Source organism: Portunus trituberculatus, chromosome 17, assembly GCF_017591435.1.
Source record: "Portunus trituberculatus isolate SZX2019 chromosome 17, ASM1759143v1, whole genome shotgun sequence".
Lineage (NCBI taxonomy): Eukaryota > Metazoa > Arthropoda > Malacostraca > Decapoda > Portunidae > Portunus > Portunus trituberculatus.
The window spans coordinates 29,006,255-29,017,524 of record NC_059271.1 but is presented as its reverse complement, the minus strand read 5'-3'; the positions used below and the strand labels follow the sequence as shown (position 1 = coordinate 29,017,524).

Sequence of the window (11,270 nt, the reverse complement as noted above, 5' to 3'; positions counted from 1 at the left end):
TTACCGCCGCAAACTGAATTACAAGAACATAGGAATTGTGGTTACGAACCACTTAAGTGTTACACGCAGTAATATAGCGGGTGTGTTTATAAGAGTGGATGAAGGTGCGGCTAAGCTAGGGCCGCGCTAACGTGGAAGAAGGCCAGCTAGCGGCGCCCGGCCATTTCTACCTGCCGTCACCATCATGATGGGTAACTCACCCTGCAGCAGTTGTTCTCCACGGTGATCAAACGATCTAGAACCGGTGCAAAGATTTCAAGAAACACTACTGTAGAATTTCGTTCGAATATTATGGACCACAGAACTACACGTCCTGAACCTGGCCAGCACCACTGCACCCTCCAGGCAGCCAGTGAAGAACACACCACCTGGGAATCTCTCTCTCTCTCTCTCTCTCTCACAGCACCTGGAGTATGTTGCTTCCTTCTGACATGACGTCACTGCCCAACCAATCACGTGTGGGGAGGCTCGAGATGGGGAGGAGGTGAGGAAGGGGCGGAAGGAGGGAGGGGAGAAGGAATAGATGGTGGGCAGACGCCAGGAAACGGAGGAGAACCGATGAAAGCTAATAATCTAATAAAATATGAGAAATAAAGAACCAAAATGAACATACCGAGACAAGAGATACAATCTAAGCCGTAAGATATAAAAAAAAAAAGAAAAAAAAAGAAAACAGGAAGAAAGAAAACACTGCACTAAACTCCTAGTATTAAAAATTATGAAGTAAAAACTGGACAGACGGGCAAAATACATGTCAAGAACTACATGAGAGAGAGAAAGAGGAGGAGGAGGAGGAGGAGGAGGAGGAGGAGGAGGAGGAGGAGGAGGAGGAGGAGGGGAGCTGGGCGCGGTGTAGAGAGTGATCCTGGAGGGGCGGTGACGAGAGGCCGCTATGCCGTATAATCGCCTCTCAAGAAACAATGCGCCTTGTTACGCTCGCCTCAGCCCACAATTACATTTTTCCGCCTCGCCTCAACATGACATTTACTCTTCTATTGTCGGCAGAGATGACAATTACTTTCTAAGGTTGATAAAAACATGGGCATAACCTTTTTTGCTGTTGTTGTGCTCTCTCTCTCTCTCTCTCTCTCTCTCTCTGCTCCTTTTTTTTCTTCCTCTCAGCCGAGCGGCCGGCTTCCAGATATAGGCATATGAATACAATTACTCACTTATATTTTATGTTGATATTTTACAAGCAACAACAACTTGCGATTACTGTTCATGGCTGTCCACATTTTTTTCCTTTTATCTTAGAGTTACGCCCAAATTGCCGATGTTGGTGATGCTAGCAACAAAGAAAATGCAAAGTCGGACTAGGTAAAGTAAGTGGCCTGTAGTGCACACTTCATATAAGGTGTGACTGATGGCACATACTTGGCATGTTCCGTGTGTCATCACTAATGTAATTAAGACAACCCGACGGGCAAAGACACGACGGACAGGCCTGGAAAATTTTCGAATGCGAAACATTTTAAACCACAAATATCAAGGGTGAAACCAAAGTGGACGGCGAGGGTACGGAGTCCCAGTGGTGACGGACTGGCTGGGGCGAGGCACCGCTGGGCGGCGCGTGGGTGTCCCCTCGTAACTCGCGGGTGGGGACAGGAAAATTACAGAGGGAGAGGCCGGGGGCGGGGCGGACCTCCCCTTTCCTGCACTATCTGCACCCATAACCACCCCACCGACACACACATCATACATTAACCGGCACGTTACACCCCGCCCCGTCCCCCACTCCGCCGCCGCAGCAACCGCCGCCGCCGTCGTCCCGGCAGGCAGACTCTGAGGCCAGGCTTGTGGTGGCGGCCCAACACGCATACATCATGCACACACGTCCCCAGCGGGCGAGAACACCACCATGCAGAGGGTCATCGGCCTTCCTACTCCCACTCTCCCCCTCGGCCACACGCCTCGCCTTGCATCGCTCCTCCTAGCAGCCTGATCTTCATTATGCCAAGCGATTTAACCTCCACTGTATCTGACCTACGTGCCCCTCAAAAAGCTTCAGGTTACGTGACCTTGCCTGCCCTTGTCCTATCCAACCTTCCCTTTTCCTCAAGTCTCCTTAACGCTCGCCTTATCCTTACACATTTAACGGCGCTTCGGACTCAAGCAGACTGGTATCACACGCTTCTCTTTCTTTTCTTCTCGAGAGTCCCGCAGCACTTCCTTGGTCGCTGGAGCCTGGGACGTTCGCTATAAACTGTTACAACAACTGCACTGGGTCGCGCCTTAGCATGCCACCACGGACACCTTTGTGACGTCATGGCGTAGCGTCAGGTGCCAGTGTTCACTTCTCCTGGCACGAGCGGGAGATGCAGACCAACGGGCTTGGAAAGTTCCACACGAATAAAAAGTCGGAGGACGTGATTCGCTCCATTCACCTGCTTATTTACGACTGACGGGAGGACACGTTTCAATAAAGTAAGAGAGAGAGAGAGAGAGAGAGAGAGAGAGAGAGAGAGAGAGAGAGAGAGAGAGAGAGAGAGAGAGAGAGAGAGAGAGAGAGAGAGAGAGAGAGAGAAAGTTTATTAAAATCCACAAACTTTCTAATACTCCATCCTTATGCACATACGAAGATTAATTAATGTATGTATCTTCCACGTACACCGCACCTCCAGCTGTGCATGTCAGTATTATCTCTTTAGCAATACAATCATCCACTCAAGACGGGTCAGGCGGCGGGCGTTGGGTACAATTGCTCGGTGTCCCTTGGTGGGTTTGTTCAGCGGGTATGGACTGGGTACAATGCCTTAGTGATACAACTCCATGTATACAAGTCCAAAGGCGGCGCAAAAAAGGGAACCCGAAGAGGAGTGACTGCAAGAAGGCCACGTTGTTCGCAGTGCAGAGGAAGAACGTCACGGGTACAGCTGGAGGAGGAGGAGGAGGAGGAGGAGGAGGAGGAGGAGGAGGAGGAGGAGGAGGAGGAGGAGGAGGAGGAGAATATCCACCGAATAAAGGCACAGCAGTAGGAGGAATAAAGGGCATGGAGAGGGAGGGACGAAGAAAGGGAGAGAGGGAGGGAGGGAGGGAGGGAAGGTGAAAGCAGAATCAAGACTATAAAAAAAAGAAAAAAAAAAAAGTAAACGGTGCGGCCATCACCAGTACAACCACCAGGAAGAATACACATCAACCAAAAGGGAGGGAAATCCCAGTTACCAGAAAGGCGGTATTAGGGTTAGGGGAAAAAAAAAGGAGGGAGAGGGAGAAGGGTAAACGCAGCATGGGCACAGGTAGTAGAGAGAGAGAGCAGGTCCCTCACACCGCCACGGAATGCCTCGAATTGCTTTTAAATGGAAGCTAACGAAGGAGGAGGACGGGGGGTGGAGACGAGGGGCGGGAACGTGAGGGGGCGGCTGATGGGCGGGTGGGTGGCGGGCGGGCGAGGTGTTCCCAGGCGAGGCAGGCCAGCAGGAGGGATGGGGCGCCGGCCTCCCGCAGCCTGTCTCAGGGTCACCCAGCAGGAGACTCCCGCAGGATCCGCCTCCCGTCCCCATGACGTCCCTGGCTCGGCCCTCGCCCACCCTTCTGACAGACCCTCTGCTCCATCATCGCCACGACAACCCTCGCCTCCATCTACCACTACCACAACCACCGCCATCCCCACTAACGGCGTGCCCCGCCACTCACCACACGCCCTCATCCTCACCTGTGACTGCTACCAACTCCTCCACCGCGCCCACGCATCACCGCAACACCAACTGTCCCTCGTGGCAATAAGAACACCATCCCCACCACCAACAGCACCGCTATCTATCCACACAATATCTACACCAATAGTGCCACGATCACCGCCATCCTTCATGCATGACTCGGCACCACCAGTAATAACATCATTACCAGCATCAGCTGCCACCAACGGCACTCATAACTACTGCTGCTCCGACCTCCGTCATTACGTTATACTAACCTCGTCGCAACAATAATCTCCACAACCTATGCCATTAACCGATACACTATTCACACACACACACACACACACACACACACACACACACACACACACACACACACACACACACACACACACACACCCTTCTGTCACCACCATCATCTCATCCACTCATCCCTTCGGGGAATCACAACCTTTACATTCCTCCCGAATCATCCCCTGCCCAAACTTAGTCACCGTAGCGACCGCTTACCTCTTTACTGCTACAGGTCAGTCAAGCGGGAGAAAAGTCAGAAGGGAAGAAGGAGGAGGAGGAGGAGGAGGAGGAGGAGGAGGAGGAGGAGGAGGAGGAGGAGGAGGAGGAGGAGGAGGAGGAGGCAAAGGAGTGAAGAATAACAAACTGTACAAAGGGATAATGGAGTGGAGATAAACAGGTGGTGTGTGTGTATATGTATAAATTGAAGATTGGATAAGGTGCTGCGGAGGATAAAGGAAGGAGAGGAGAGGAGAGGAAATGAAGGAGAGGAAGGAGATATGCAGATGGCTTGAGAAGGGGACGTCCGAGGAGCAGCAAGGGGAGGGAAAAAGGAGATAAAGAATGAATAAATGTAAGAAAGATTAAAGAAGAGAGGGAAGGAGTGGAGGAAGGGAATGACAGATAGATGGACGGACAGACGGACAGAAAGATGCATACATAAAAGGGGATACAGGGGAAAAGTAACGTTTAAAGGAAAGAGAAAATGAAGAAAGAAAGGAAGGGTATAAAAGAGAGAATAAGGGAAACTTTAACGCATTCAACAGTCACCGTCAAGTAATAAAAAATGAAGAGAAATGTGAAATGCGTCATAACCAAGAAAAGAAATGGACACGCGGAAAAATGCGAGAAGGAAGAAGGGAAGAATATGCACACAGGGAAAAGAAAGACGAAAATTGCAAAGAGAGTGATAAATAAAGGAAGAAAAGATAAGAGGCAATCACTGATAATGAGAAAGAAACAAATGCAAGAATGATCAAAGAAGAAAATAACACACCTGAGAGAGAGAGAGAGAGAGAGAGAGAGAGAGAGAGAGAGAGAGAGAGAGAGAGAGAGAGAGAGAGAGAGAGAGAGAGAGAGAGAGAGAGAGAGAGAGAGAGAGAGAGAGAGAGAGAGAGAGAGAGAGAGAGTAGTGGCACCAGTGGGATGTAGGGGGCCAGAGGAGATGCAGGGATGGAAAAGGATTACACAGGGGTGAGAAGGATGGAAGGGTTGTAGGCGGGAGGGAAGTTGGAAGGGAGTCTAATATTTCTACCCCCACCTTTCACCCTGCCGGTCCTGAACCCAAAACAATTATAACACTCACATAACGCTCCATAATAACCGTATTTCTGGCCCAAGTCAGACGCGGAACACGGGGCAATGGTCCTACAGGATGGGGGACGCAGGGGTGAGGGTCGCCTGCCTACAGAGGGACAGTCGATCAGGTTCCCCGCTGGTAAACTCAAGGCTATACTGCTGGACGCTGCCCTCTCAACCCACACCCTCACACACCGCGACCCTTCTACCCTCATACAGTCTCAGTCACACTCTTCCTTCCTTCCTTCCTTCCTTCCTTCCTCAGTTCTGATACCCGCTTGGATTACTGCACTTGTACCTACTGTGATGTTCCTTTCCTGTCCTTTCCTCCGAGTTAGATGGATGGAGATGGAAAGGAATTAAGGATGACAGGTGAGCCGTTAAGTATACGAGTACATGCACGCACGCACGCACATACACGCACGCACTTGCACCCTCACACACATACATGCATACACACTTACATATCACATCACTCACATCGCATCCACATATGGTTCGAACAATTGAACCTCACGTAGCACTGACAAGCTCCATTACGCACACACACACACACACACACACACACACACACACACACACACACACACACACACACACACACACACACCTTCATCTTCCAACATGCATAACCAAGAGCGATCGATCAAGACGGGTCCTTCGTGCTTCTCTTGTCTTCAGTCCAGGTAATGCATTCACAAGCGCTAATCTTATTCGAAGTCTTGAAACGCGTCGTAGCTGGCAAATTGATCTCTTCTTCCTGCTCGCGCTCTTCTTCCTTCTCCTTCTCTTTCTCCTTGTCCTCCTCATCCTTGCCTGCCATTCTGCTATGTATCCTTTGTTCCCCTCAAACACTCGATTCAATTCACCTATAGTAGTTGATAATGCTCTTACTGTTTATATTACGTCAGTGTGTGTGTGTGTGTGTGTGTGTGTGTATGGGGGGAGGAGAGATTCCTTTGTTTACTGGCACTTATCCCCCTTCAATTTTCCTTCAGTTTTCTTTCATTCTTCCTTCAGTCTGAGCAGGTGTGTCCTTCCATTCATCAAGTGTTTGTCTTTGTATCGTATGTCAATGTCTCCCGCTTTAGTCGAAGTTATGTAGCGTGTCAACCAAACTATTAAAGGTCTGTAGGTTAGTTGATATTCGTTCCTCTCTGGTGTGTGTGTGTGTGTGTGTGTGTGTGTGTGTGTGTGTGTGTGTGTGTGTGTGTGTGTGTGTGTGTGTGTGTGTGTGTGTGTGTGTGTCTTCCCTTCACCAGTTCATACAATAACAACAGAATGTGCCCTACAATTCTATAAATATCTTTCAACCAGAAAAATAAAAGCCTTGAAAAACAAAAGGAATATAAAAGTTGTAATTTTGGAGGACATACGAGTTTGTAATTTTTACCGAGAAGTTTGTCAGCTATTTTCTCCGTCATACCTTCGCTGCTGATGAAAGTAAAGGTGATGTTTACGGTGCCGCGCCGAGACAAAGGATGCAAGATGAGGAATGAAGTTCTCGCGGCGACATTGTGATATAATTACATTGGAGAGGTAATTTACTGTTCTTTATGGCTAGCAAGATTTTACATTAGTTTGTTTACAAGCCTGAAAACACCACTCAGACGACGTCCTTTTTGTTCACGTGGAACGGAACATTGTTCATGAAACAAAAATGTAAAAAAAAAAAGAATGTCACTTAATGACACTCTTGTCAAAAAGAGAGTATAAGAGAACACAAAAAAGTTGTTGGATAAAACATTTTTCAGCAGCCCTGTTATTTACATTCTGAAAATAACGTAGAGTTACAAGAAGAAATAGCAGGAACATAAAGAGACCTTAGGTGTTTAAACGTGAAAATTCTTTCACTAGTAAGGTGAACATAATAAATAGGCCTTGAACAGCAAGGCCGCAATAGAAGGGCAATGATGCAATCAGCAATCTCAAAAGAGCAGTAAGAAGTGTGTGTGTGTGTGTGTGTGTGTGTGTGTGTGTGTGTGTGTGTGTGTGTGTGTGTGTGTGTGTGTGTGTGTGTGTGTCATTATTTCCGTCTTGTGTGTCACAACTCCTCGATTTACATCCCGTACCTACTCACTGCTAGGTGTGTGTGTGTGTGTGTGTGTGTGTGTGTGTGTGTGTGTGTGTGTGTGTGTGTGTGTGTGTGTGTGTGTGTGTGTAAGTGTGTGTGTGTAAATCTCAAGTAAAAAGAAAAAATAAGTTAAAATAGGTTAATCAAAATACTCATTAAAAAAAAAGATTACAGAAGTCACATAAAGAACACTCACGTGTAATATTATGAACGAACACTAAGCAAGTAACTTAACCAAACACTCCAATACATATGATAATTTGAACAAAGCTATTCACATTAATCTTCTTGTTCTCCTCAGGCGGCAATCCTTTCCCTCTACACTCCAGTAATATTTTGTAAACCTTCACCCTCTCCTCTACATCCTTCTCACCTAATCACGGAATGGTACAGCTGCTTCCTCCTTCCTTCTTCATACTAAATTCTTCCATGTCACATTATACCACCTCTTTCTCTACACCTTCCCTCCCTTTCTTTCTGTCTCGACAAACACCACCTCTTACTCTCCGTCTCCCTCACCCTAGTAACAACCACCTTTGTGTGCGTGCCATCAAGCTTGAACTCTTCCAGCATCTAAAAACTTTGGGGTAATATATCGCGCGGCCCTTCTCCCGGATATTACCTTCCCTCCATATCCTGGTAAAGTAAGAAAAAAATGTCACCCTACTTACTATGATCACAGCTTAACATCCGCACAGCCTTCAAACTCGCACCTACGCACACACACCTTCACCACTCCTCACAATACACACGGTATCGTTAAAGAGGCATTAGTGTATTGTAAATAAGTCAATTGAAGCCTTAACCCCTTCAGTACCATGACGCCTTTCCATATTCATTCTGTTTAGCATTTAGTGATTTTACATAGCTTCAGAATCTTATGTAAGAATTAAAATAGTGAAGACTCTACCTCATTAATCTTTTGACCTCCATAAACCTTTCCTAATGCCAATAAAATCGTCTAATCATACACAAATCTCATGGTAAAAATGTGTCCCATTACTGAAGGGGTTAATCATTCGTTTTCCCGGTCTGTTCTCTCGCCTTTCTAACGCCGAAGAGGAGAGGGAACGACGCCTGCACTGACGGGGAGAGAGTGGCGCAAAGGGACCGCTGGGGGCAATCTGAGAGTCGCTCCAACGCCACTAACTTACGCCGACCCTCGCTCATTTGTTGCTGCTCTGAGATACAGCCGTCTTGAAAGCGAATGCAGTCATCAGGTTAAGTGGACGCTCCAGCGCGCGTACATACATACACACACACACACACACAGTCTCTTTCTACATCTCACGTGAACTTAAAACATATATACATACAGGAAAACCATGAAAACCATGAAGAGAGAGAGAGAGAGAGAGAGAGAGAGAGAGAGAGAGAGAGAGAGAGAGAGAGAGAGAGAGTGAGGTAATAATGTAGGAGACTTCCCACTTCCCATTCATCACCTGCTTGACAGCCAACCCCAACAGCCTGCCTGCTTGTCTCACTCTCTATCCCTCTTCCACTTGGATTTTCTCGGAGGCCTCTCACTTCTTCCTACCTTCCTCGTCCTCTGACACTCCCTCCACCTTCCCGCAACCCCTCACACACCCTGGCTTAGCTGAGTCGCTGAGGATTGGGTCGTCATCGGCAATGCAAAAGTCTCAGATTGATGGTAACACTGGAAATTGCAAAAGAAGGGACGAAAAATACTGTACTTCACACAAACACACATGAGAGAGAGAGAGAGAGAGAGAGAGAGAGAGAGAGAGAGAGAGAGAGAGAGAGAGAGAGAGAGTATATACTTTCTTTTAAATGACCTTCCCGTACAGTTCTTCACACGGGCAAGAAGAGCTGTGATAGGTGCGAAATTACCCACACAGGAGGTGATACGCGAAGGTCATGAAGAGCGGAGAGGAGGAGGAGGAAGAGGTGGAGGAATACAAAGGAATACAAAGGAAGGAACGGACAGCAACAGCCCTACTGGGCCTAACGAGGTTGTCTGTGTGCCTATGCTACCACTAAAGATCCTACGAGTTAGAGGCTGAAGGACATCAGGGTTCAAGAAAGAAGAAAAGAGGCCACAGGGAGAGAGAAAGTCAAAGATGTGATAGGAAAGATTGAAGAAGTGATACTATCTAGTACAGTAACTACAAACAAAAAAAGGAGGAGGAGGAGGAGGAGGAGGAGGAGGAGGAGGAGGAGGAGGAGGAGGAGGAGGAGGAAGGGATAAATAAAGAAAAAAAAATAGGAAAGAAAACCCTAAGAAGAGAACTATGGATGAACAAAAAGTAGATAAATTAAAGAGAAAAAAAGGAAAGGAGTATGAGCAAAAGGAAAAATAAGGAATGAGGAGGAAGAAAAGAGAGTGTTTTAAGAAGATATGTATAAGAGTGAGTGGAGAGGGAAGTGAAAGGGAGAGCGAAGTAATAAAAAATCAATCTTAGACGTAATAAGTGATGGATGAAGAAGAAAAAGATACGAGAACAGAAGCTGGAGGGGAAGAAACAGAAGCAGAAGCAGAAGCAGAAGCAGAAGCAGCAGGAGCAGGAGTAGGAGCAAGAACAAGAGCAGGAGGAACTAAACGGCCTTGTTATTACTCACAGGTCACTCATGATAACCTGATCCATCAACCTCCGGCGCCAGAATGGAAACAAGACCTGGACACAAATTGAAAGAAAAAAATGGAGATGATGAAGTGAAAATACTGAGAAATTGAAGAAAAAATGGAGGAAAAAATGTGATATTGGCTCATTAACCCCATCAGAGAGAGAGAGAGAGAGAGAGAGAGAGAGAGAGAGAGAGAGAGAGAGAGAGAGAGGGGTAAGGACGGGAAAGGACGAAAGGTAGTAGTAGTAGTAGTAGTAGTAGTAGTAGTAGTAGTAGTAGTAGTAGTAGTAGTAGTAGTAGTAATAATAATAGCTGTACTAGTGGTGGTGATGGTGATGGTGGTGGTATTGTAATAATAGTAGTAGTAGTAGTAGTAGTAGTAGTAGTGGTGGTGGTGGTGGTGGTGGTGGTGGTGGGTTGGCGAAGAACAGGCTTTACCACGCTGCAAAATCCGAGTTACGAGGCAGCAGTGGTGGCCCGGGGCAGCAGGCGGTGCGGTGCGAGGTGCGGGGAATGTAGTGGTGATGGGCGCGCGGCCACTGCTGGATGGCAGGCGGCGGGGGAATTGGAATGATTATGAAGAGGCAGTGCTGTGAAGTGTAATGCGGAGCGGAAATGGAGAGAGAGAGAGAGAGAGAGAGAGAGAGAGAGAGAGAGAGAGAGAGAGAGAGAGAGAGAGAGAGAGAGAGAGAGAGAGAGAGAGAGTTTGTTATTAATGTAAGGCTTGTGTGAAGTGTTTCTTTGTATGTAGAAAGAGGAAGATGAGGAAAACACGAAGGAAATAATCTAAGCAGGAGGAGGAGGAGGAGGAGGAGGAGGAGGAGGAGGAGGAGGAGGAGGAGGAGGAGGAGGAGGAGGAGGAGGAGGAGGAGGAGGAGGAAGAGGAGGAGGAGGAGGAGGAGGAAAAGGAGGAGGAACGAGGCAGGGGGTGTGAGAGAGGGAGGATAGATAGATAGAAAGATTGGTAGACAGATAAATATATATAGATAGATAGATGGATAAATGATGACGAAAATCAGAAGCACAAGTAGTAGTAGTAGTAGTAGTAGTAGTAGTAGTAGTAGTAGTAGTAGTAGTAGAATAGTAGTAGTTTCGCTTTCCAGTCTCGGTGGGGTTCCAAACTTGACTGACACAAGTAATTTATTCGCGGGCAAATCTTGACGCGGCGAATCTTGTTCTTGGTAGCGAGGGAGAGTTGACCAGAGTGTTTGATGAGCTTGGTTGTGTCCTTCCTTTCTTCCCCTCTTCTTCCCCTTCTCCTCTTCTCATTCCGGTCACTCATTCCTATAAAACTCCTTCTTCTCCCCCTTTTTCCCTTTCTCCTTCCTTCCTTCCTTCCTTCCTTCCTTCTCCCTCTCATCCCTTGTTTGTTTATTTGCTTC

General features: G+C 47.4%; 1 protein-coding gene across 2 annotated transcripts in view; it reads right to left on the bottom strand.

The window, feature by feature from the left end:
• Nucleotides 1-11,270, bottom strand: part of LOC123505070 (protein O-mannosyl-transferase Tmtc3-like) — a 1,048,098-nt gene that overhangs the window by 8,907 nt on the left and 1,027,921 nt on the right. The gene's annotated exons all lie outside the window — the stretch shown is intronic.